The sequence below is a fragment of the Cyanistes caeruleus genome, chromosome 18 (genome assembly GCF_971803275.1).
Source record: "Cyanistes caeruleus chromosome 18, bCyaCae1.hap1.1, whole genome shotgun sequence".
NCBI lineage: Eukaryota > Metazoa > Chordata > Aves > Passeriformes > Paridae > Cyanistes > Cyanistes caeruleus.
Genome location: NC_141718.1, coordinates 160 through 26,242, shown reverse-complemented (window position 1 = coordinate 26,242; position 26,083 = coordinate 160). Strand labels below are relative to the sequence as shown.

Genomic DNA, 26,083 nt, shown 5'->3' with positions numbered 1-26,083 from the left:
AGGGGTGCGGCCCTTAGTTCGGCGGCGAGCGGTGGAGAGGCGGCGGCGGAGAGGCGGCGGCGGGCGGCAGCGTGAGCGGTCCAGGGAGCACCGGTGCGTCAGGACGGGAGCACTGCGCTCACTGAACTGGGGAGCGCCGGTGAGGTCGGGCGCCATGCCCGCGTCTGCTGGGGCCAGCATCTGGGGGCCGGCGGTGTCCTGGGGCGGCGGGGCTGGTCGTGGCCAATTCTTTCTGCCACGTCCTGGGCTTTTCGGGCGGCCGGAGGCGGGTGCGGGGTCTGGAGTGGCACAGGGAGACGAGCTGTTGTTTCTGCGGGACAGAGAGGAGCTGTTTTGTAGTTTCTGGATTGAAGATAATGTTTAAAATATCGAGAATAAAGCTGGGTTTTTTTTCGTTTTTATTATTTTAGTTTGATTTTGTTTAAAATAATAACGATTTTCTTTATTACGTTGCTTTATTTTGCTCGTTTTATTAAAATAATAAAATTATTATTAATTATAATTACTTTTAACAAGATATTTTGTTATCCTTATATGTATTAGTTTAACGAAGTATTAATAAATAATGATTAAATATTATCTACTATTATTAAATACTATTTGTTAATCATTATCTAATTAAATATTTTTTATTTATTAGATTGTTATTATTTACTAATTATAATTTAATACTATTAAATATTACTTATCATTAATTATTTAATTAAATATTTATTATTTATTCGTTAGCTAATACTTATTAATTTTTATTTATTGATTATTAAGTAAATATTAATTAAATATTATTTATTATTTGTTAAGTAAATATTGATTAATTATTTATTAGCTCGTTATTATTTATTATTAAATTATTAATTCAAACTCTAGGTGATTTCCAGGAGCAAAAAAAAGGTGATAGTCAAGGTGCTTGTGAACTGGTGTTAAAAGACAAATTCTTCATTGTCAATCCAGCTACCATCCTTGTTCAGTTAAACTCTGCAACAGATCTCCCACAAAGGTAATTTTCTGCTTCTCTGGCTTAATTCTATTCATCTTTTAGAGAGTAATTAGCACTGCTTGGTGTTCTTTTAAGCCCAACTAATTGCACCTTGTTTTAGGAGAGAAAGTTAATGCCTCTCCATGTAGGTTAGTGCAGCAATTTATGATGAGAGCTGGGACCAGGCAGAGGTGTCGACCAGGGGCACCATTGCTGCTGGTGCTGCTGCCGCCACCAGAAGCATGGTGCTTGCTCCATTGCAAAGGTTTCCCAGTTTTAATTTGTGCTGTTTTCTGGATGCTGTGGCTAGCAGCAGTGAGCCCACATTGCCAGCGGCTGCCTCTGCTACTCAGCAATGGTCAGAGGGTTGCAGGACAGACTTGATTGCGCCTGGAAGTGTGTGGCAGCAGAAGGATGCCCACAGCACACCATGGTCACATGGTTATAGAGTCATAGGGGATGGTGACAGGGCCACCACCTGCCACACAGTCAGAGGGGCGCAGCCAGGACCAGCTCTAGTGCCACCAGGGAGGCAGAAGGGGCTGGATGTGGCTGTGAGGCAGTGGTGTGACCCTTACAGGGAAGTCCTCCTCTGGGATAGTCACTTTGTAGTGATATCTGTAGGTCAAGACTCCTGCTACAGTAGCATTTACCAAATTGTTCTTTGCTCAGTTGTGTCCTGCTGTTGCTGCTTCTGAAGGATCATGGAATCACAGAATGGTTTGAGTTGGAAGTGACTTTAAAGCTCATCTCATTCCACCCTTGCCATGAGGAGGGACACCTTCACTAGACCAGGTTGCTTCGTCCTGGCCTTGAACACTTCTAGGGATGGAGCACTTCCACGATGGCTGTTTGACTTCCTTTCCCTGCAATGGCAAATGCCTTTGCTGGGGTTCCTCTGCTGAAATCACACCCTGACCAAATGTAACACCAACAAAAATCTGGACTTGTGCCAGACTGCCATCATCAGAGCTCAGCCAGCAAACAGTGCTCAGCAAAAGGCAACTAGACATTGTGTTTGGAGGCCTCATTTATGGAGCTGCTGATGAGGCATCAGTGACTTTGATAATGTCAAGGACTAGAAAGCAAATGCTTCCACGATAAATCTTGTCTACTTTGAAAGTAGGTTATACTTTGAAAGCGCTTTAGTTCTTAGGAATTTAATATTTCTATGTCAATTGTAAGACAAGTAATTGGATGGGGAGAAGGTTGTTACCGGAACCTGAGATCAAAGGCAGGATTTGAAATGATGTGCAGGTGGGTGTCTTTGTTCACTGCAAATGTGACTCTGGAGGTTTTGCAGGCACCACTTGTGTTTGAAATCATGGAAGCACATATTCTGAGGTGGAAGGGATCTGCATGGATCAACTCCTGGCCCTGCACAGAACACCAAAATCCACCCTGTGCCTGAGAGCATTGTCCAGATGCTTCTTGAGCTCTAGCAGCCTTGGGGCCATGACCATTCCCTGGGGACCCTGTTCAAGTGCTCAACCACCTGCTGTGGGAATACCCTTTACCTAATATCCAGGCTAAACCTCTCTGCACGCATGGCAGAGAAGACCACTGTCCCAGCACCTGCCATGCCCAGGGTACTCATCCACAGACTGGTGTGTCCATGGAGGGAGGGGCTCCAGACCTGGGCTTAATCCTCCCTGGGAGCAATGCTTTCCCTTCCATGAGAGCGGGTTGTTTTAATCGCACTAAGCAGTTTATATTGAGGTTATCGAAAACTCTTTCTGCCCATGCTGGGAGATACTTGGGTTGTTTCTAGAAAAAACTCTGCCTCCTCCTGCCCTCACTCACCCCTTCCTCTCTAGGGAAGGAGTTTCCCACATCCCATATGCAACATTTCCCTGATCTGTCCCTTTCCAAATTGCAAGCTGCACAACTGTGAGCTGGCATCAAGACTCTGAGGTAAGCACAAACTGCTTGAATCCAAGCCCTCCCTGTGGGGCCGCAACCCCAGAGCCCCTGGACATGGAGCATAGCTGCAACACCATGGCTGTGGATTTCCCTGAAAGGATGAAGCAGCACGGTGGAAGTCCCGGGGCACTGTCTGAGGAATTGCCCTCCCTGTGCCGTGCTCTCACCTGGGGACAGCAAGAATTGTACAGCCCTGTCCCAGAGCTCTATGCCCAGCCTGCCTGAGCAGTGAGCAAAATGGGATCAGTTTAATTATAATTTGATATTCCAGCCTTAAACTTTCTGTAAACCAGTGGCTGCTGGACAGGTGAGCTGGACTCCTGTGCCTAATGTAGATTGATAGCAGATCAGCTTTTCTGTCTCAATTTGCTTATGACCTAGAGAATTAGCAGAGAGGATCTGTTATCCTGCCAGTGCACTAATGGCTTTGGCAAGAGAAGAGCTCCCGAGGGAAGCAGCGGTATTTGCTAACCTTTCCGCAATTTGCTTTACATAATAACACACTCCTCCAAACGTCCACAGCGTGACTGGCCATTCCCCTTCGCCTGCACGTGCCTTGATACTTCACTTTTTAAATTTCACAACTAGTGCACAGTAAGAAAAGGTGCTGAATGCCTCATGTCATTCATCTTCCCTCTCCCTTCAGAGGCTATTCTTAGCCATGCCATCGGTTTAGCAATTCAGAGGGAAGTACTTTTCCTTTTCAAGGTCTCTAAAGATTTCCTATTTCTCTATGTCCAGCTAGAAAAGAAAAACAATCTGAATCTGCCTGCCAATCTGCCCTTCAGCTGACTGGTTTTCTCCAAAATGTCTTGCAAGGCTGGGAGCATAGCAGAAACCCTCTCTGGGGGCACTTCTAAAGGCAGTAGGACAACTGAGCACACAGTGTGCTGAGGATGAGGCAGGACACTCCAATGACACACCATCCTAATGAGCGTCTGAAAATTAGTTTTTCAGGAACAGGCAATGGGAGTGGAAGCAGGAGCCCAAAAGGGAGAATGAAATTGCTAGTGGTGAACCAGAGAAAATGCAAGTTAATTCTCCTTCTCCACATACCATTGTGGAGTGGGAATTGCAGCCTGTCTACTGAGAAGCAGAGATCAGCACATCTCCTTTGCTTGGAAATGGCTTTGCCTAATATCCCAGTGCCCACGGACTGAGCTCAGTGCCCTGTGAGGAGGCACATGCTGCAGGAGGTAGCTGCTTGGACCCTGTGGCTGTGGGATCTTCTGCCCCAAGCACTGTCAGACTCATTCGTGGAAGGGGCACAGCTGATAGGCCTTTCTCAGAGCTGGTCCATGGCAAGCATTTCTCCAGGGATGCAGCAGTCACAGCTGTGCCTCACCCAGGTAGGACAAAACAATGGAAAACTGATCAACTAACTAAATTAATTAACTAATTAAAATTAACTGAGTACACATGCACCAGCCCAGTCTCCTTCTCTTCCCACTCGCAAGCAACTCTCCCCCACATGCAGTACTCAGGGGTGGGAGCTATACAACTGGGGATGATAAATGCAGTTAGTCCAAGCTGCCACCATCACTTCATGTGACAGGTATGTTCAGACACTGTTCTCAGCCCTATAGTCTCCCTGCACACCCACCACCCACCATGCCCTCCCCAGGAATCACGTAATTCCTCACCCTGACAGCCCAGTCCAAGTGCCAGCAGCTGCAGCTATTGTTGTTACATGCTGCCATTTATGAGTGTTTTTATTTCAGATTATTACGATTTTTTATTTTATTTTATTTAGATTATTTTATTCAGATAATTATATTAATTATTCAGATTATTATTATTATTCAGATTCTTGACGTTAAAAGCCCATAATTAAGATAATTAAAACAAAGACATTTGCCTTGTAATAAGCATATATTTCAATAAGAGGTTTTAATTTACAGGTGAAAGTTCTGAGCTTATTATTTAAATAATGTTATCTATATTGACATGCTATATAGATCTGATTGTTTAGGGTGTTTATGATACTCCTTTATTTTTAAATCCTTTTTCAATTTGATGAACACACATCAAACCTCCAGGACATGAGAGAGAGTAGCTCCTCAGGGAAGCCAGGCAGACCTGTGTTAGTGGTTGCTGGGATTGCCATGGGGAGGCACTATACAGAGCCACAGCTTGGTCGAGGCACTGCAGTGATTCTGGAATCATGCAGTACAGAACTGGAAGGCATCCACAAGAATCACTGAGTTTAACTCCTGGCCCTGCACAGGACAATTCCCAAAATCCCACCATCTGCTTGAGAGCATTTTCCAAATGCTTCTTTGACTTCGGGTCGGCTCGGGTAGGGTCGGCTCGGGTCGGCGCGGCTCGGGTCGCCTCGGGTAGACAGCCGAGTAGCCCCGGCTCGGGTAGACAGCCGAGTAGCCCCGGCTCGGGTAGACAGCCGAGTAGCCCCGGCTCGGGTAGACAGCCGAGTAGGCACGGCCCGGGTAGACACCCGAGTAGCCCCGGCCCGGGTAGACACCCGAGTAGGCACGGCCCGGGTAGACACCCGAGTAGGCACGGCCCGGGTAGACACCCGAGTAGGCACGGCCCGGGTAGACACCCGAGTAGGCACGGCCCGGGTAGAGACCCGAGTAGGCACGGCCCGGGTAGAGACCCGAGTAGGCACGGCTCGGGTAGAGTCGGGTCGGCTCTGGTCTGCTCGGCCCCGCCCGGCCCCGCACGGGCCCGCGTTCCCGCTCTGCCCCCGGTACAGTCCCGCACGGCTCGGTACAGCCCATCACGGCTCGGTACAGCCCATCACGGTACGGCCCCGCTCGGGGCGGTGCCCGGAGCCGCGCGGCGGGGCCGGGACAGAACTGGAGAAGGGAGCGGGACCGGGCAGAGGCCGAGAGAGGTGCGGGGTCCGGGGGAGCCGAGCGGAGCGGGGACAGCCGGGGACGGGGGGATACTGGTGGGGATGGGGGCCCGAGCTGGGATCTGGGGGAACTGAGGTCTGGGTTACTGGTTGTGGTGGGGTCTAAGTTACTGGTGGAGTCTGGAGAAACAGGGCTTCGTGGTTACTGCTGGGGCTTGGGGGAACTGGGGTCAGGGTTTCCTTGTCGGGTTTGGAGGGACTGAGATCTGCGTTCCTAATGGGGTGTGGGGTTACTGCCTCTGGTCAGGTATGGGCTTAAAGTTGGGGTTACTGGGGTGTGGGGTCAGTGCAAGGGTGGGGGAATGGGGCATAGGGTGGGTGGCCCAGCTGGGCTGCTGGGTGGGATGCAGTGCGACAGGGTGGGGTGAACGTGCCTGGGCTGGGGGTCCCTGGGTGTGGTGAGGGTGGGTCAGCTGCACTTTCGTTGATGCGGGTTGTCATCCCTTGACGGTGGCCTTGGGCTGTGGGTCCCAAGTTGCCTGGTCTCCCAGGCAGTGTCTGACCTGGGATGGGAGCCTGGGGGCTGCTGCTCCATCCCACATCCGTCCCCACAGCCCCTGCTCCAGCAGTGTCCCCATGGACAGCCTTGCTTATGGAGTGGCCGCTCTGTGTTTTCTTCAGAAAAAGGAAAAAAAGTTCCCTTTCTTTACTGCTGAGCTCATTCTTAAACATTTATATTAGGGGGGTTTGCGGGGAGGGGAAATAATTGTGTAATGTCTTAGGAGCAGGGGAGCATTCCAAAAGCATGACTGCGGGGCCTTTTCCAGCACTAGCACTCTGGCAGCCAAGTCTCTCAGTGGCCGCCAACCTCCCTAAACCCAGCCCCAGCCTTCCCACCCCTCCGGGAGAACGGGACTGTGATCCCTGGCTTGCATCTGCATGGAGTGGGCTGCGAGCAGGGGCTTGGCTGAGCCCCCTCAAGCTAATATCCCTGGGAAAGTGTTCCAGTTGGGAAACTGGACACTAGAGGCAGTGGTGTGGCTGGCTGCGTATCATGGGGACTAGTTGCGTTTTGTTTCTATTTTGCCAAGTGCTTTTGGTGTCCAAACAGTTTCAGTTTATGTCCAGCTCCTCCTCCTCAGCTCAGGTAGACACTGCATGAGATTTTATGGACTTCTGCTTGAATCCAGGTTCCTGACAGCTACAGCTTCTCCAGGGAAATATATAAGTGAAAATAAGCCAAGTCACTATCTTGCTACAGGTTATCAGGAACCTTTAACCAGGGTCACCTTCCGACTTGCTGTTTGCACTGGAGAGGCGCACTGACATGAAAAGTAAGGATTTGTATTAGCAAATAGTGATCGGCGCTGGGGCAGGCAGGCGTTGCACAAGTACAGGCATCTGCTGATATTGTGGCATGTTGTTGGGAGCTTTCAACAAGACATTTGCGCTACCGTGAGGCTGGGAAGGCTGTCACTACTGCAGGAGGTAAAATAAGAACATGGTATGATGTCCTTTGGAAAAGGAGGTAAGGGCAGGCAGCTTTTCCCACACTGCTCAAACACTTGTGGTTTGACCTTTGTTTAGGCTTTCAAATTCTTCTGTTCCAAGTCCCTTTCTCTGTTTTGCTTGTGGATGTTTTCTGGGGGATTTAGCAATGAAAACGAGCCACCCCGGACACTTTGCTCCAGGTCTAGGTCTGGGAAGTTGCCCTTTTCCACTGGAGTGTGTGTTAAGCCCAGCGTGCCTGGTTGTGCACAAATATCTCCAAAACTATGGGAAAGGTCTAAACTTGTGCACTGCGTTGAGCTCCTACTTTGACAGTCACTTGTCATTTGGATATAGCAGGTCTGGAGGTCTGAGGAAGGTTTCAGGCAGCTCTCAGTGGTAAATACAGACATTTTCCTTGGTCTTTGCTTCTGGCAGCAGAGGGATGGCAGGTGAGCCAGGAGCAGTGGGCAGCGGTGGTGTGGGTGGGCGTGGGTCAACCCTGGGTGTCAGCGAGGGCTGCTGGCCAGGGCTGAGGGCTGCTCTGTGCTGCACAAACTGCACAGCTCGGCCAGCCTGGGGGCTGGATGAGCATGAAATTACAGGTGCTGCTTTGCCAAAGCCAGCGCCACTTGGATGGTCTTGCTGCAATCCCAAGCTCTGCCCTGCCCTTTGTATTTCCCCTCAGCACAGCCGTTTGCTTCCAGCCCTTTTTGGAAATATTTTCTGCCATTCAGCCTTAATGATTCCATGACTCTGTAGTAAGAGTCCCTCCGGTGCTCGCAACAGTGGCTGAGACACTTGTCCTGTACAACCTTGGCCATGGCTTAGGTATGTCAGCAAATGAAATTCCCCTCAGTGGATATCCCTGTGGGGTTTAATTTGGAAGTTTCCTTACTTTATCATTGTACCAGTGAGTCCAAACTGCTAAAACTATTTCTGTAGTGGAACTGCCCCACAGCACTGGGGGTATCCCTGTGGGCAGTGTCCCTGCCAAGGGGCTGCTCCCAGCACAGCTCTTTGCCCCCCCAGCCCTGCCCAGACTCAGAGCTGTGCCTCTGGCCAGGGCTGTGATCCCTGGTGTGACTGGTCCGACTGGGGTGGGGCCGTCAGCAGTGCTTGGGAATTTCTGCTTTGGAGCAAAACCCCTCTGTTACCTCTAGGAAGTTGAGTCTGGCCAAGGAGGTTCATTGAAAGATTCCTGCCCCTGGTTGGAGTCCTTCAAAGCACTGACATCTTTGTCTGCTATTCCTGAGTCCCCATAGCGCAGACACTGGATGATGGACACATCCTGCTGCTGGAGGAATCACTGAGTTCAACTCCTGGCCCTGCACAGGACAATTCCCAAAATCCCACCATCTGCTTGAGAGCATTTTCCAAATGCTTCTTTGACTTCTGTCAGGCTTCAGGCTGTGACCACTTCCCTGGGGAGCCAGTTCCAGAGTCCGTGATACTCTACAGCATGAGTTTGGGTGGCCTCAGACCTCTCCAAAACACTCAAAAGAGAGATTCTGGCTCTGGGAAATTATTTCTCACTCTACTGTGTCAGAGGCTGTTGAAAATAGCTGCTGTCAGTATCCAGGAGTTCCTGTGTGTCAGCAGTGGGGTGAGAGATTGTAAGGGGCTGGCTGTTCACCTTGCCAAAGGAGCTGGAGTATCTCTGATGTTCTCTGATTTGCTCTCCATCCCTGGTTCCTGGGGCAGCCTCACAGGCAGCTATCCTTCCTCTGTTCCAACAGGGGCAGGGTACTCCTGGCTGCTTGTGCCTCCATTCCATCTGTGCCTCCATCCTGCCCATGCCCTCATCCTGCCCATGTCTCCATACCGCCAAACATGGTCTTACAGAACAGGCAGCAGCAACAGCAGACCTTGCTCCTCCTCTACACCTAGAGATTGCCTTTTCCACCCAGCAATATCTTTTGGAAGGTTTTTCACAGTGACATTGTCCCTGTGAATGTTGGTGTCAGCCCAGTAGCAGGCACGCAGTTCCACTTACCAGGACAGTGCCTGCAGCCAGACTTCTGCCAAGGAGAGGGATGGGGAGGGTGGTGTCACCGATGTCCCTGTGCTGGCTGCTGGGTAACAAGTATCTGCTCTGTTCACCTGACAGTGCTCCAGAATACAATGCACCTTCCCTCAGCTGCAGCTGGCAGCCCTTCATTTCTCAGGCTTAAAAATAGTCACAGGCATTATAAACAGCCCTGCATGGAACACAACAGAAAACTTGTTTTTCATCCTCTCCATGTTCCTTGTGGGAACAAATGCTCTTATCTCCCTTCTGTGCTTGGTTGACTTCTCTGTGCAGGACAGAGACGTGGAATATACAGCACATCCAGCACCATGCCTTGTATAGAGGAAATTATCTGTTTGTTTATTTCTGCTTCTATGATGTTCCAAGTTCTTCAGCGGAACCGGGATGAAGCAGCAGCCACTGGAGAATCATTTGGAGACTGGTGCCCACCAGCCTCTGAGCTTTCAAAAAAAATCTGCTCACAGACTTTGGCTCTTTCTCAAGAGCGCCTTCCAAATCCAAGGGCTGTATGGCATACTCACATTAATGAACACTTGCACGTTAACAGTTACGAAGTTTTTACCTTCTGCTAAAAAGGTATGAATTATGCATCAGGGAAATACATGAGTTAGCGGTGTGTAAAGAGCTTGGAGCGGCCCACGGATCCAGTGTGTGGAGGCGCCACAAGCCCTGGGGTTTTCCTATCTCTGCCAGCCCCATTCTGGCTGTCGGCAAGTCAGCGCACGGGCTCCCGTCCCAGTTTGGTGCATGCCCAAAGGCTGGCCTGGGAAGTCTGTGAGCATGTCTGGCTCTGCTCTCCCTGGGAAAGACACAGCTGCTGCTGCTGGCTCTGCCCTTGATATGCCACCAGCTTCACCACATTGGATTTTCCCCACAGAGTGAAAATAATGAAAACCAGAGCCACGTCATTTTGTGGTAATAAGGCATTTTCTGCAATCCTTCACAGCCTGCCCTTCACTGCCACAGGGACAAGCTCTCAGTGGTGCCTTTAAGCCTGGCAGTAGGTTTGGTTTTTGGGAACCGCCACGTATGTTTGCTTCCCGGGGTGGGGAGGGCCCATTGGAGGTTTTCTCCCAAATGTGCCTGCCCAGTGTATCATGCAGAATTGGGAACCCACTATCACACAGGCTTGGTGGGGACTACTCTGACTCAAATAAATAATGCTATTAACTGTGAAGTAGTGAAGGAATAAAACACACTGCATTTTGAGAGCACAAAGAACTGAAACCCACAAATTAATTAAGGTTCACAGCTCTCCTGTACAATACAGAGATAATTGCTCAGTTCACAGTTCATGTGGGATAAGAGGGAAAGGGATGTGGCACAGTGATAGCAGCTCTGTAATATAATAAAAGAAGCACAAGTGTCACTTCAGCCCCAAGAAGCTTCTCCTGCTTCCCCTGCATCTCCTGGGGCTCACAGGGGACTGGAGGAGCTGGGCTTGTGTACTCCAGTGCCGAGTAGAGTCTGGACAGAGATCCCTGGCTCTAGTCCCATCCCACTGCCTCTCCCCATTACGCCCTGCAGCATCAGCCACGTTCTGCCAGGACACTCAGATGAAGCTTGGGATCCTCACCCGTAAGTGTTGGAAGATGTTGCTGTAATGGAGACTGCCAGCAGTCAAGTCAGCAATCCAGGCTGAATAATGTACTCATCGCTGTGTTATCAGCTGGGAAACCTGTTAGTAGTAAAAATACATGAGAAGAAGAAAGGGCACATGAATGTTTAAAGGGACGAAAGCTTTCTCAAGGATGACACTTAGGCAGGCCCAGCATGAGTCTGGGTGTCAGACATATCAAAAGGCTGCTGTACGGAAGTATTTTGGTATGTCTGATATGCAGGGAGCACAGCTTTGCCTCAGGGATCTTATTTCATTCACCTGAAAATGAAAAGCATCACACCATACCCTGGAGACCAGTGAAAGATCCTGACATTGGACTCAAGGATCTCAAAAGTCTTTTCTAACCTAAATGATTCTCTCTTCTACCAAGTAAAGCAGCAGGATGAGAGGAAATGGCCTCAAGTTGCACCAGGGGAGGTTTACATGAGATACTAGGGAAAATTTCTTCACCAAAAGGGCTGTCCATCATTGGAACAGGCTGCCCAGGGCACTGGTGGAGTAACCATCCTTGGAGGGATTGAAAAAATGGGTGCATGTGGCACTCGAGGACAAGGATTAGCGGTGGCCTTGGCAATCCCGGGTTAATGGTTGGACTTGATGGTCATAAAGGTTTTTTCTGACCTAAAAGATGTCATGATTTTGTTTCCTGACTTTTATGTTAATAACAGATAGTGTCCAAACCCACAGGAGCCATCTAGAAACAGGATACGTGCTTTTTTCCTTCTTTTGTGAAAGTGGTTTTGAGGGCTGACAGTGAAAGATGAAGCACTGTGTACTCCCTCCCGTCATCCTTCAGTGAGGTTGAGCCCAGCAGTGGGACTTGAGAAGTGATATCTATAAAACAGATGTCAGTGGTAACAACTTTTTATTTGTATAGAAAATAGCTGTAAACAATTTAGTACCAGCTGTAGCTCTTGTATGGCTTTAGCGTCTGATGTCCCACACCAGTTCCTACCGGTTTCAGTGCTTGCCGCCAGGATTCGGTCCCATTAATCCAGTTTTTCTGGGCATGCCATAGGATGACATCTCTGATGAGGCCAGTGCATTCTGGGTTTTGTAGAATTCTACAAGAAGGAAAACTTCTGACACATACACTGAGAATATATTTTAAAATTTTAATGATTTTCTTTCTACCCACGTTGGTTTAAGGTTAAGGTTAGAGTTAGGGTTAAGATTAGGGTTCAGGGTTAAGGTTAGAGGGTTAGGAAAATTACGAATGGAGCAGGATTCCTCCCAGACCCAAGCCACCCCCAGCTACAACTCGGGCTGCCCTTGGAGTGCCAAACGTCTCTGACAAACTGACATCAGGAACCTGCAGAGGTGAGTTTTCTTTCCCATGGAAAAGGGGTGCCATTCACGTCCAGCGGCCGGGCGGCCGCGAGCGGGTTTCTGCGTCCCAAAATTACAAACGGAGCAGGATTCCTCCCGGACCCGAGCTGCCTCCATCCAGAACTCAGGCTGCCCTTGGACTGCCAAACGCCTCTGACAAACTGACAGTCGGGGAGGGAGGGCGAGAGGAGGGTTTTTTTACATTTTAAAAGGGCTGCCATTTGAGTCCAGGGGCCCAGTGGCTGGGAGCGGGCTTCTGCCTCCTAGAATTATGAACGGCGCAGGGTTCCTTCTGGACTCTAGCCCTCCCCACCTCGAACTCGGGCTGCCCTCGATGTTATAAACACTTCTGACAAATCAACATCACCAAAATTGTGTCGTGAGTTTTCTAGTGCAGGATTTTCCTCAGACCAAACCTCCAGCGTCTATTCAGGAGTCTAACCTCAGCAACTTCACTGGACCTGGAAAATCACCTTTGGATCAGCAGCATGGGACCCAACCCACGGCACCACAACCGGCCCCTTACCAAAGCCTACCTCTGCAGTCCTAAAACTCTACATTTTCACAGGGCGTCCCCTCTGACTGACCTTAAAATATGTTGAAGTATCCTAAAATAGCTCTGAAATAGCTAAAGAATTAGCTATTCTTAAAGAATAGCCTAAAGAACTATTCAAGTTAAACCCGCGGTCCCCCCTTCCCCCGCCGACACCGTGGTTCCCGGCTCCGCCACCCCGCCCGCCCTCGGCATCGCGGTTCCCGCAGCTCAGCTCCCCTACACCCCCTCCGCGCCGTCCGCGCCGCCTTGGTGCCCCGCGGGCTCCGCTTTCCCGGCGCCCGTGGGGCCGCCGGCCCTGCCGCCGCCCACCGACACTATTCTGTGCGGTGCGGGCCGACCCGAAATTCGCGCTGCCGTCCACCACTCCCCCATGCTGCCCTACGGCGCTGACGTCATCCACGCATGCGCAGTCACCGCTTCTATCGCCGATGCTCCTGCCGCTACCCATGGCTGCCCCGTGCTCGCCCGCAGCCTGCAGCTTTTCTACCGCCCTTCGTACCAGCCTCTCAAGCCGCGGAGGGGGAGAAAAGGGGACGGGACACCGGCTCTACAACTGCTGACACCCGCGTCGCCTCTGCCACCGCCCAGCCCAGCCACCGTCCAGTCCCCGCCATGCGTCTTCACGTCCCCGCGTGCACCACCGAAGCCACCCAACGCCGGCACACGGCCCCCGCCTGTCTCCGCCCCGCTGCTAACACCGGCACAGATCTCGTCAGTATCCGCTACGCCAACAACTCTCCCCGGCAACGCGAAACAGCGACAGTTTTCAACTTTCCTCTTCTACCTCACCACTTCCTCTTCAGAGCCCCAAAAAAGGGATGGGTTATCAGGAAAAAAGGGGTTTAAGCTGAGGGAAAAAGCTTCCTTTTCCACAATTGCCTGTGTTCAAATTGAAGAGGAATCCACTTCCCCTGCAATTTTAATAGTCTCAATTGGAGGTAAACTGTGCTTTTTCTGTGCTGTTAGAGGTATCAACTGACAGAGACTGCCCATTTTCTATTTTTTCCCACTTTAAGTGGAACGGGAAAGCATGGATGATGCTTCCTTATGGATCTGAATTAAGGGCAAAATGCCCCCTTTTCCATCACCAGAGAGATTTAAAGTGAGGAAAACCACTCTTTTCCCCAATATCTGAGGGGATTAAATTAAAGGGGAGAAGCCATTTATTTACCACTGTAATTGTTTAAATGGAGTTAGCTGTCCCATTTGCTCATTTTAAGCGTTGCCTTTTCCAGCATTTCAAGGGTTTAAAGCTGCATTTCAGGGCACTTCTACCCACACCCCGGCACCAAATATCTGCGACGGGAGCGAGGCCAGCAGGTATGTAATGGTAATGCCACCTGGGAGTCCATTCTTTTTCTTATTTTCATTTAGAATGTAGACAGCCCTGATTAAAGGTCCCTATGAGACACCATTCAAATCAATACTATTCTTCTCCACCCTAATTAATCACAGGTGGAGTGCTACTTAGTAATCACTGAAAAATAATTATGGAAGTCCATAAATTATCCGACTTAGCTGGCAACACTGCTGAAACACAAAGTTTTTCTTCTTACCTTTTTTTTGTTCCTTTGCTCCATTGTCCTGAGTAATTGTAGCAGAAAAGAAAACATTGTTTTTTCACAAAGAGTTTTCTTCTATGCAGAGCTCCTTACCTCAAATTTAACTCAGAGGAGCCAAACAGCTACGGTCCCTCTGAGGGCCTTTATACCCGCTGGGATTTGCCGCCTCCCCTTTCCCAGGCATCGTGGGAAAAAGAGGCGGGCCCAATTAGGGGTATATTAACCCCAGGCTGTGCTAAGGGGCATTATTCCTTCCAGGGGAATCAGCAGGGGTAAAGAGCTCCTCTCTCATTTCAGTGAAGAGGCTCTTTCAATTTGCTTCAGCCTGCTAAGAGCAGGCATCTTTTTGGGCATTTGAAGCAGCAGAAGTTTTGAAAACACCTCGAAGAAAACAATATTGAATACAGGGAGCATTTAAGTTCATGGTTTTGTGTTGGGGGTTCAGGGGCAATAAGATGCTTTTATAATGACTCTTCTTCTTGGCTTTTTTTTTTTTTTAGGAGAATTTCCAGAAGTTCTAGGTCACATCAAGTGCAATACTTCAGATTCTCTCAGCAGATTCATCGTAACACAAAAGGGAACCGCCCCCGCAGCAGCTTTCCTTAGCAGCGGATCGTCCCCTCGCACAGATTCACTTCAGAGAGATAAGACGAGGGCTGTGGTCACAGAGGGGATAAAAACAGGGCGGTGGGGTAGGATTCACACCGGTTAGGGGTTTTGAGTCAGCTATGTGGGGGGGAAGTTTTGAGAAATGGCCTCTGGGGCCACAGTGCGGGAAAGGCTCACTTTAGCTAACAATGCTGAGGCGGGCAGGGCAGAGCAGTCCCAGGGTGTGTTGTCACTTGTCTCTTGTGCTTTCTGTATCTTCTGTACATCTTGTGTAACATATCTCTTGTCTTAGCCCTCCCAGGAGCTTATAAGAAACCCCAGCTCCTTCCGTTCATCTCCCATCTTTGCGTTCCTCGGCCCGGCACCGGCGAAGCTTCGATGCGGGAGGTCAGACAGGCGTCAGAATCGCATCTGTCTTTAGAAGCGTGTGATCGGATGTTTTTTTAGGTCTCGTTCTCAGCTGTGTCAACAGCTATATACAGCAGTGTTTCTTTACAGTGGATAAGGACTTGTGCCGATTCAAAGGCAGGCAGAGGCTTCCAGCCACAGGATTCTCGGGCATCTGTCTCTGCGGTTCTTGGAAAATAGTTGTTCCATTAGCATCTTTTCCCTCCAGGGTTATCTGATCCCGGCAGGCTCGCCTCGGGTCCCTCCTCGGTTATCTCGTTCAGCATTCTCTCGGTCCTCGTGAGGACTTCCTTGTCTCAGAGAGTTTTCTCTCCCTGTCACGTCCCCTTGTCTCACGGGTGCCTGGGGGTATTTGGTCCGGAGCTGCTCTGCCCTGGCGTCCAGCCTGGTTGTAGGTGTTTAAGGACAAGTCCCGGGCACTTGTAATTGGAGATTTGTAATACGGGCTGTAGTTGGAGTCTAGCTGGTATTCTTATGTTGGCAGCAGGTGTCTGGAGCTGTGAAGTTACCCTGCAGCACTTTGACTTTTTTCCTAACTTTCTTTCAGATTCAGACAGATTGACCTCCTGGCAGAACACCTGTCCTAGATGAGGGGGTCCCCCTGAGAAGGTTGGTCACGGTTTTACTTTGCAGCGGGGCTGGAACCGGTCACTGTGTTACAGCTCTGCTCTTTGTCTTTATTTCTAGGAAGTAAAGCTGGAAAGCAGCGGGGAAGGCGAAGCAGGTGGGAGGTGAGCCTCGGTTGGTGGAGAGCAGCCGTTGTTCTTGCTGGGGTCGCAGTTTCTGGTGCAACTCCAAGCATCCCTGCTTGTTGGTGTGTTTTAGGCTGCCTCCTGATGCTGTGCTGTGGCCCCCTCACTGACCTGCCAAGAGACCCCGTTTGCTTCTCTGGTGAGCCCCAGCAAATATTACCGGAGTCCGTGACGAAGCCTCGACCTCGTCCACGTGTCGGTGCGGTCCTGGTACCCTTTAGGCGTGGCCGAGGAGTCGCGGCAAGTCGGGGGCTTTGGAAGGAGCGGCGAGGGCGCGCTCAACTTTCAGCGACGCTACATCGCCTGCTCTCCGTTTATCCTAGGCGTACTCTGCGACGACGGCATCTGCCTCGGAGCGTGGCCGAAGCGTGCGGCCGGAGGACCCGGGAGTTCCTAAGTGATGGTGAGTAGGAGTCTCTTAGGTGAATATGCCTCTAAGATTGTGCACTTATATTTGGTTTTCTTTATCATAGGTGATGATACTTGTCTGAGACAACAGCCCGGTGAGAGAAGAACTTCCCAGACAGCGAGGTGGCTTTGTTTGGCTCCCGACCGGCCTCTTGCCGTGACTCACATCTTCAGCCCTCTGAGAGATAAGTGGAGCCCACAGAGGGGATCAAAGCAGGGCGGTGGGTCAGGACTGAGATCGGTTTGGGTTTTTGAGTGAGCTTTGGGGATGGGGAGGTTCTGGAAATGACCCCATAGGCCCCAATGAGGGAAAGCCTCACTTTGGCTAACAATGCTGAGGCAGGCAGGGCAGAGCAGTCCCAGGGTGTGTTGTCACTTGTCTCTCGTGCCTTCTGTGTCTTCTGTGCATCTCGTGTAATGTGTCTCTTGCCTTAGTCCTCCCAGGGGCATATGAGAAACCCCGGGGTCCTTCCGTTCATCTCCCATCTTTGCGTTCCTCGACCCGGCGCCGGCGAAGCTTCGATTCGGGAGGTCAGACACGTGTCAGAATCGCATCCGTCTTCAGAAGCACGTGATATTTTTAGGTCTCGTTCTCAGCTGTGTCGACAGCTATGTGCAGCAATGTTTCTTTACAGTGGATAAGGACTTGTGCCGATTCAAAGGCAGGCAGAGGCTTCTAGCCACAGGATTCTCGGGCATCCGTCTTTGCGGTTCTTGGAAAAAGTTTTTCCGTTAGCATCTTTTTCCTCCGGGGTCACCGGAGCTCGGCAGGCTCGCCTCGGGTCCCTCCTCAGTCATCTCGTTCAGCATTCTCTCGGTCCTCGTGAGGACTTTCTCTCCCTGTCATGTCCCCTCGTGTCACGGGTGTCTGGGGGTATTTGGTCCGGAGCTGCTCTGCCCTGGCGCCCAGCCCGGTTGTAGGTGCTTAAGGACAAGTCCCGGGCACTTGTAATTGGAGATTTGTAATACGGGCTGTAGTTGGAGTCTAGCTGGTATTCTTATGTTGGCAGCAGGTGTCTGGAGCTGTGAAGTTACCCTGCAGCACTTTGACTTTTTTCCTAACTTTCTTTCAGATTCAGACAGATTGACCTCATGGCAGAGTACTGCATCCCAGATGATGGGGGTCCCCCTGAGAAGGTTGGTCATGGTTTTACTTTGCAGCGGGGCTGGAACCGGTCACTGTGTTACAGCTCTGCTCTTTGTATTTATTTCTAGGAAGTAAAGCCGGATAGCAGCGGGGAAGGCGAAGCAGGTGGAAGGTGAGCCTCGGTTGGTGGAGAGCAGCCGTTGTTCTTGCTGGGGTCGCAGTTTCTGGTGCAACTCCAAGCATCCCTGCTTGTTGGTGTGTTTTAGGCTGCCTCCTGATGCTGTGCTGTGGCCCCCTCACTGACCTGCCAAGAGACCCCATTTGCTTCTCTGGTGAGCCCCAGCAAATATTACCGGAGTCCGTGACGAAGCCTCGACCTCGTCCACGTGTCGGTGCGGTCCTGGTATCCTTTAGGCGTGGCCGAGGAGTCGCGGCAAGTCGGGGGCTTTGGAAGGAGCGGCGAGGGCGCGCTCAACTTTCAGCGACGCTACATCGCCTGCTCTCCATTTATCCTAGGCGTACCCTGCGACGACGGCATCCGCCTAGGAGCGTGGCTGAAGCGTGCGGCCGGAGGACCCGGGAGTTCCTAAGAGCTGGTGAGTAGGAGTTGGGTTTTGGTGAATATGCCTCTAAGATTGTGCACTTATATTTGGTTTTCTTTATCATAGGTGATGATACTTGTCTGAGACAACAGCCCGGTGAGAGAAGAACTTCCCAGACAGCGAGGTGGCTTTGTTTGGCTCCCGACCGGCCTCTCGCCGTGACTCACATCTTCAGCCCTCTGAGAGATAAGTGGAGCCCACAGAGGGGATCAAAGCAGGGCGGTGGGTCAGGACTGAGATCGGTTTGGGTTTTTGAGTGAGCTTTGGGGATGGGGAGGTTCTGGAAATGACCCCATAGGCCCCAGTGAGGGAAAGCCTCACTTTGGTTTGCAATGCTGAGGCAGGCAGGGCAGAGCAGTCCCAGGGTGTGTTGTCACTTGTCTCTCGTGCCTTCTGTGTCTTCTGTGCATCTTGTGTAACATCTCTATTGCCTTAGTCCTCCCAGGGGCTTATGAGAAACCCCGGGGTCCTTCCGTTCATCTCCCATTTTTGCGTTCCTCGGCCCGGCGCCGGTGAAGCTTCGATGCGGGAGGTCGGACAGGCGTCAGAATTGCATCTGTCTTTAGAAGCATGTGATCGGATGTTTTCTTAGGTCTCGTTCTCAGCTGTGTCAACAGCTATATGCAGCAGTGTTTCTTTACAGTGGATAAGGACTTGTGCCGATTCAAAGGCAGGCAGAGGCTTCTAGCCACAGGATTCTCGGGCATCCGTCTTTGCGGTTCTTGGAAAATAGTTGTTCCATTAGCATCTTTTTCCTCCGGGGTCACCGGAGCTCGGCAGGCTCGCCTCGGGTCCCTCCTCGGTCATCTCGTTCAGCATTCTCTCGGTCCTCGTGAGGACTTTCTTGTCTCAGAGAGTTTTCTCTCCTTGTCATGTCCCCTTGTCTCACGTGTCATGGGTATCTGGTGGTATTTGGTCCGGAGCTGCTCTGCCCTGGCGCCCAGCCCGGTTGTAGGTGTTTAAGGACAAGTCCCGGGCACTTGTAATTGGAGATTTGTAATACGGGCTGTAGTTGGAGTCTAGCTGGTATTCTTATGTTGGCAGCAGGTGTCTGGAGCTGTGAAGTTACCCTGCAGCACTTTGACTTTTTTCCTATATTTCTTTCAGATGCAGATAGATTGACCTCCTGGCAGAACACCTGTCCCAGATGAGGGGGTCCCCCTGAGAAGGTCGGTCACGGTTTTACTTTGCAGCGGGGCTGGAACCGGTCACTGTGTTACAGCTCTGCTCTTTGTCTTTATTTCTAGGAAGTAAAGCCGGATAGCAGCAGGGAAGGCGAAGCAGGTGGAAGGTGAGCCTCGGTTGGTGGAGAGAAGCAGTTGTTCTTGCTGGGGTCTCAGTTTCTGCTATAACTTTAATCCCTTGGGTTTTTTTTATTTTAGGTGGTCTACTTGCAAGATATCCCAGCCCAGGATGCTGGAGGACAGGTGGGTGCAAGCTCTGTGTGTGTTTTGGTGTTTAAGTCCCTGGTTTGCTGCTAATCTTTAGTTCTTGAAGGTAGAATGAAAGAACCACATCACAAATCCCACCTTGTGGATCCTGACACACATTGGTGTCACGGACAGGATTCTGAGAGACAGAAGGGGTTGCAGGTTTATTGTGCAGTCAGTATCAGGGGAAAGACGGTTCGCCTCAGCCGCCCCTAGCCTGCCACGTCGGTGAGCAGTGTCTAGAAAGCAAGGGAGGTGACTCGAATTTGTTAAAAACAGCACATGCCTCAGGGCAAAGCACCCCACACTCGTTTGAGGGCTCTGTCTTCAGAACTTTACAGGGGATCTTTGAGTATGATAAGTGGGACTGAGAGGTTTTTCTGTTTAAAGTCCCTGGTTTGCTGCTAATCTCTAGTTCTCTAAGACAGAAGGAAAGAACCACATCACAAATCCCACCTTGTGGATCCTGACACGAATCGGTGTCACGGACAGGATTCTGAGAGACAGAAGGGGTTGCAGGTTTATCGTGCAGTCATTATCAGGGGAAAGACGTTTCGCCTCAGCCGCCCCTAGCCTGCCACGCTGGTGAGCAGTGTCTAGAAAGCAAGGGAGGTGACTCGAATTTGTTAAAAACAGCACATGCCTCAGGGCAAAGCACCCCACACTCGTTTGAGGGCTCTGTCTTCAGAACTTTACAGGGGATCTTTGAGTACGAGAGGTGGGACTGAGTGGTTTTTCTTCTGTTTCAGTCCCTGGTTGGCTGACAAGCTTTTGTAGTCCAAGATGGAATAAAGGAACCACATTGGGAATTCCACCTTGTGCATTGTGACAGTAACTCAGTGCTTTCTTCTTTTCTGTCTTTGCAGGAGTTGGTGTTGCCCCGAGCACGGCAAGGAGCAGAGATGAGCAGGTGAGTTGGCATTTTGAAGTTAAGTTAGAGGACAGGGCTGTAGTGGGATGGGCCCCTCTGAAGCCAAGGGAGAGGGTTTCTTTGCAAGCTCGCCAGAGCTTTTGCCGGGCAGGGCAGTTCCAATCCATCTTCTCGTTGTCTCGTGTTTCATGTCATCGGCCATCTCAACCTCTCGACGTCATCGTGGATTTTTTCGTCTGAGGAACCGGCCTTCGCATCCACAGCTATCGCCGCATTCACCCAGCAGACATCGCCTGCGACTGCCTTGTACCGTGCCTGCCTCTGTAAAACTAACTGCATTGTGCCTGCCTCTGTAAAACTAACTGCATTGTGCCTGCCTCTGTAACTTAACTTAACTGCATTGTGCCTGCCTCTGTAACTTAACTTAACTGCATTGTGCCTGCCTCTGTAACTTAACTGCATTGTGCCTGCCTCTGTAACTTAACTTAACTGCACTGTGCCTGCCTCTGTAACTTAACTTAACTGCACTGTGCCTGCCTCTGTAACTTAACTTAACTGCACTGTGCCTGCCTCTGTAACTTAACTTAACCGCACTGCGCCTGCCTCTGTAACTTAACTTAACTGCACTGCGCCTGCCTCTGTAACTTTTAACTGCACTGCGCCTGCCTCTGTAACTTTTAACTGCACTGCGCCTGCCTCTGTAACTTTTAACTGCACTGCGCCTGCCTCTGTAACTTTACTTAACTTTAACTGCACTGTGCCTGCCTCTGTAACTTTACTTAACTTTAACTGCACTGTGCCTGCCTCTGTAACTTAACTTAACTTTAACTGCATTGTGCCTGCCTCTGTAACTTAACTTAACTGCATTGTGCCTGCCTCTGTAACTTAACTTTAACTGCATTGTGCCTGCCTCTGTAACTTAACTGCATTGGTTTGGAGCTGCCCTGCCCTGGCACATAGTTAGAGTTAGGTGGAACAATTATAAAAGGTTACAGTTCCTCTTTTCTATGAGGTTTTTGTGTAAAAAATGTGTGGGCCTAGAGGGTGGCTGAGTCATAGCTACCATAGAATCCCTCACTGACCACCTTGTGTTGTTTTGCAGGTCTCTGATGCCTATTTTCTGAGGATCTACCATTTGATGTTGAGAAGCAGCAGTGAGAAGATATCTCAGGGCATTTTGTTCAGCAGAGTGTTTCAAATAAGGGTTGCAGTCACTGTGCGAGTTAGTCTCCTGCTGCGTGTCAGAGTGTGTCTGTCTGTGAGAGTCGGTGGGTCAGGGTCTGCTTGTGTGCATGTGTGTCGAGTGGTTCTAACCTGGTATGTATGGCTTTTGCTTTCCAGGACTTGCAATTCACTTTTAAATTTAGAATAAAAAATCCCCAGCTGGGGGGGTTTTTTTTTTTTCCCTCCCAGCTGGGGTTTTTTTTCCTCGGTCCCGGCCGGTCTGCGAGGCGACAGTCATCGCCAAAGTTTGGGCACGGACCGGCCCCGGACCGAGGTTTTCGTCAGGCAGGCCGAATTTGAGGCCCCCCGGGAACCGAGTTCCCGTGGGGTAGGAGGGGGGTGTGTGTTTGTGTCGAGTGGTTCTAACCTGGTATGTATGGCTTTTGCTTTCCAGGACTTGCAATTCACTTTTAAATATAGAATAAAAAATCCCCAGCTGGGGGGTTTTTTTTTTTTTCCCTCCCAGCTGGGGTTTTTTTTCCTCGGTCCCGGCCGGTCTGCGAGGCGACAGTCATCGCCAAAGTTTGGGCACGGACCGGCCCCGGACCGAGGTTTTCGTCAGGCAGGCCAAATTTGAGGCCCCCCGGGAACCGAGTTCCCGTGGGGTAGGAGGGGGGTGTGTGTTTGTGTCGAGTGGTTCTAACCTGGTATGTATGGCTTTTGCTTTCCAGGACTTGCAATTCACTTTTAAATTTAGAATAAAAAATCCCCAGCTGGGGGGGTTTTTTTTTTTTCCCTCCCAGCTGGGGTTTTTTTTCCTCGGTCCCGGCCGGTCTGCGAGGCGACAGTCATCGCCAAAGTTTGGGCACGGACCGGCCCCGGACCGAGGTTTTCGTCAGGCAGGCCGATTTTGAGGCCCCCCGGGAACCGAGTTCCCGTGGGGTAGGAGGGGGGTGTGTGTTTGTGTCGAGTGGTTCTAACCTGGTATGTATGGCTTTTGCTTTCCAGGACTTGCAATTCACTTTTAAATATAGAATAAAAAATCCCCAGCTGGGGGGTTTTTTTTTTTCCCTCCCAGCTGGGGTTTTTTTTCCTCGGTCCCGGCCGGTCTGCGAGGCGACAGTCATCGCCAAAGTTTGGGCACGGACCGGCCCCGGACTGAGGTTTTCGTCAGGCAGGCTGATTTTGAGGCTCCCGGGAACCATGTTCCCAAGGACCAACGACAGCAGGATTATAACGGGGCAGTGGAGAGGAGAGTGAAGGTGAGTACGTGTGCGAGCTGAAGCCGGCTTCTGTGGCGAATGAGTATTGTGTTTTCTGTGTGCTCCTTGTGGTTTGGCGTAGCAGTAATAATGAAACAGCATGTATTGACCTTTCCAGAACTGTAGAAATAGTTATATTCTGTTAATATGTATTTGGCTTGTATTGTTCTGTATTTGCATTTGCTGCTGTTTTGCTGTATTACTCTGTATGTGAATTAGGGATTTTTCAGTGTGTACATGGATTGTATTGTAATGCATTTGTCTCCAGTTTCTCTGTGTTTTGCTGTAGTGTAAATAAATTCATTAAATAAAGGTGAATAAACTTTCATCCCCCTGCCCCCCTACCACCACTCCCCCCCGGCTCTTGTGTTTTTGGTGTGGTGTAGTCATTATTTTCAATCTATTTCTTGCTTTTCAATCTCTTTCTAACTTTCTCTAAGTCACTGTTGCTCACTCTATTTTTCTGTTTCTTTTCTCTCCAACTCTGTTTCCTTTCCCTCTAGCTCTGAGTTAGACAGAAAGCAACTGGACTCGATTCCTTTCCACCGTAACTCCAAGTTACGGTGAACAGGAATTGTCTCCGTTTCCTTTCTCTCTGCCTCTGAGTTAGACAGAAAAGAAATAGAGTTGGTTTCTCTTCACTCTCCATCTCTGTTTCCTTTCCCTCTAGCTTCGAGTTAGACAGAAAGCAAACGGACTTGATTCCTTTCCACCGTAACTCCGAGTTACAGTGAACAGGGATTGTCTCCGTTTCCTTTCTCTCTGCCTCTGAGTTAGATGGAAAGGAAGTAGAGTTGGTTTCTCTCCACTGTCCCTCTCTTTCTTTGCACTTTGACTCTGTTTCCCTTTTCTCTGTACCTCTGACTTAGACTTGGACTTAGTTTCTTTGCACTCCCACTCTGTTTCCCTTTTCTCTGGGACTTGGACTTAGTTTCTTTTCACTTTGGCTCTGTTTCCCTTTTCTCTGTGACTCTGACTTTGACTTGGACTTAGTTTCTTTTTGCTCCCCCTCTGTTTCCCTTTTCTCTCTGACTCTAGTTTCTTTTTGCTCTCCCTCTGTTTCCCTTTTCTCTCTGACTCTGACTTGGACTTAGTTTCTTTTTGCTCCCCCTCTGTTTCCCTTTTCTCTCTGACTCTAGTTTCTTTTTGCTCCCCCTCTGTTTCCCTTTTCTCTCTGACTCTGACTTGGACTTAGTTTCTTTTTGCTCCCCCTCTGTTTCCCTTTTCTCTGTAACTCTGACTTTGACTTAGTTTCTCTTCACTCTCTCTATTTTCTTTCCCTCAAACTTTAACTCATTTCTCTTCTCTCTAACTTCTTCTTTTGCTTTCTAGCTTTAAACTTTAAACTTAGAAAAAGCAGCAGTAGAACCTTTCGTGCTCCCGGGGAGTAAAAAAACAAATTAAAAATTATAAAGTACATACCACTTACTCCCCGGGAGCACGAAACCTTCTACTGCTGCACCAGACTTATTATTTTTATTCTTTTTCTTTATAGTATATATATACTATATAGGGGGGCCCCGCCCACTCACACCTACACTATACCTAGTCCCAACCCCTATCCAACCCTCACTCACTCCTGCCACACAGTGACCCTCCCCTAGCACTGACCCAAGCACCTCACCCACCCCTCCTGCACGTCCCCTACCCCACCCCTAACCCTAGCACCCACTCCCCCTATGCACCCCCCATTCCCAAGCACCCACCCCTACTGTGCACCCACCCTAACTATACACCCACCCATCCCCAAGCACCCACCCCCTTATGCACCCCCATCCCCAAGCAGCCACCCCCCTATGCACACCCCCAATACCCAAGCACCCACCCCCTTATGCACCCACCCATCCCCAAGCAGCCACCCCCTATGCACACCCCCAATACCCAAGCACCCACCCCCTTATGCACCCCCCAGCCCCAAGCACCCACCCCCCTATGCAGCACCCAGCCCAAGCACCCACCCCTACTGCACACACCCCCCATCCCTAAGCACCAACCCCTCAAAGACACCCCAGCCCCAAACACAGCCCCCCACCCCAGCACCCCCACTCCCAACACGCCAGCAACAACGGGAGCCCCCCCAGTGAACACAACACCCAACAAAACACCACCCCTCAACCCCAGCAGAGCCTCGGAGCTGCCCATCACGCCACACCACCCACCGGCGCCGCTCCACCCCTCGGAACCGCCCCAGAACCGTCGATCACGCCGCCCCACCCCCGGCACCGCCCCCCGCCACCGCCCCCACGCCGTCCGTCACGCGGCCCCGCCCCGCGACCCCGCCCCCGGCACCACCCCCGCGCCGTCCGGTCACGCGGCCCCGCCCCTCGGAACCGCCCCGCGCGTGTCACTCACCGAGCCCGGCGCCCCGGCACCGCCCCCGAGCCGCCCGTCACGCCTCCCCGCCCCTCGAGACCGCCCCGCAGCTGTCCGTCACGCCGCTCCGCCCCGATGACATCAGACGGCCGCCATTTTGTAAAAAAAATATCAACATTATGATTTTAATAAAATACATACAAAAACACGATAAAACGACACGGTAACACAAGCACCACACCCCGCACACACGCCGCCGACCCCGCCACGCCAAAAAACCCGTCCAGAAGCCGCGGAAACAATCTCGATGACCATCGCCCCCCCAAGCCCCGCGCCGCCGCGGGAGCGCCCCGCGCCGACCCGAAACGACCCGCCGGCGCGCGCCAGCGCGCCGGCTGGTCGTTTCGGGTCGGCGCGGGGCGCTCCCGCGGCCGGGCGGCGCCGGTAAAACCCTCGGCACGGGCGCCGCCATCTTGACCGGAAGTGCGTCACCGGCACCACGGCAACCGCCCAGAACTGCCCTCCTCCCCGCCCCGCCCACCGGTACCGCCCCCGACCCGTCCGTCACGCCGCCCCGCCCCCCGGCACCGCCCCCCCGCCTGCCCGTCAAGGCGCTCCGCCCCGATGACATCACACGGCCGCCATTTTGTAAAAAAATATAAACAATCACATTTTAAAATAAAATAAACCCAGAAACACGACAAAACGACAAGTAACACAAGCACGACACCCCGCACACATCCCGCCGAACCCCCACGCCAAAAAACCCCTCCCGAAAGCCGCCCAAACAATCTCGATCACCGTCACCCCCCCAAGCGCCGCGCGGCCGCGGGAGCGCCCCGCGCCGACCCGGAACGACCCTCCGGCGCGCG

The 26,083-nt window shown here is 51.1% G+C and overlaps 5 long non-coding RNA genes across 14 annotated transcripts; 4 read left to right on the top strand and 1 right to left on the bottom strand.

Annotated features, from left to right (window-relative positions):
- On the top strand, positions 1 to 2,792 carry LOC147649860 (uncharacterized). 3 transcript variants are annotated; one of them, XR_015277767.1, is made up of 3 exons: positions 1 to 139; positions 868 to 997; positions 1,649 to 2,792. It is a non-coding gene; the product is annotated as an uncharacterized LOC147649860 (long non-coding RNA). The 3 variants fall into 3 exon arrangements; XR_015277769.1 differs by having other exon boundaries at positions 16 to 93; positions 1,649 to 2,226; XR_015277768.1 differs by having other exon boundaries at positions 16 to 144; positions 1,649 to 2,226.
- A 1-nt stretch (position 2,793) lies between these two features.
- On the top strand, positions 2,794 to 4,323 carry LOC147649859 (uncharacterized). The gene is made up of 2 exons (XR_015277770.1): positions 2,794 to 2,890; positions 3,849 to 4,323. It is a non-coding gene; the product is annotated as an uncharacterized LOC147649859 (long non-coding RNA).
- Positions 4,324 to 5,536: 1,213 nt separating this feature from the next.
- LOC147649858 (uncharacterized) lies at positions 5,537 to 9,781 on the top strand. Of its 2 annotated transcripts, none has more exons than XR_015277750.1 (2): positions 5,537 to 5,756; positions 6,860 to 9,781. It is a non-coding gene; the product is annotated as an uncharacterized LOC147649858 (long non-coding RNA). The 2 variants fall into 2 exon arrangements; XR_015277749.1 differs by having other exon boundaries at positions 6,829 to 9,781.
- A 1,774-nt stretch (positions 9,782 to 11,555) lies between these two features.
- Positions 11,556 to 12,288, bottom strand: LOC147649857 (uncharacterized). Its single transcript, XR_015277748.1, has 2 exons — positions 11,814 to 12,288; positions 11,556 to 11,692 (listed from the first exon to the last, which is right to left on the bottom strand). It is a non-coding gene; the product is annotated as an uncharacterized LOC147649857 (long non-coding RNA).
- A 762-nt stretch (positions 12,289 to 13,050) lies between these two features.
- LOC111942663 (uncharacterized) lies at positions 13,051 to 23,242 on the top strand. 7 transcript variants are annotated; one of them, XR_015277744.1, is made up of 15 exons: positions 13,051 to 13,454; positions 13,979 to 14,063; positions 14,806 to 15,931; positions 16,010 to 16,053; positions 16,148 to 16,213; positions 16,398 to 16,477; positions 16,548 to 17,619; positions 17,698 to 17,741; positions 17,836 to 17,901; positions 18,086 to 18,165; positions 18,238 to 19,340; positions 19,419 to 19,462; positions 19,554 to 19,598; positions 20,468 to 20,511; positions 21,575 to 23,242. It is a non-coding gene; the product is annotated as an uncharacterized LOC111942663 (long non-coding RNA). The 7 variants fall into 7 exon arrangements; XR_015277742.1 differs by having other exon boundaries at positions 13,247 to 13,681; XR_015277746.1 differs by having other exon boundaries at positions 13,247 to 14,063; positions 14,806 to 14,836; positions 15,870 to 15,931.
- Positions 23,243 to 26,083: the final 2,841 nt, after the last annotated feature.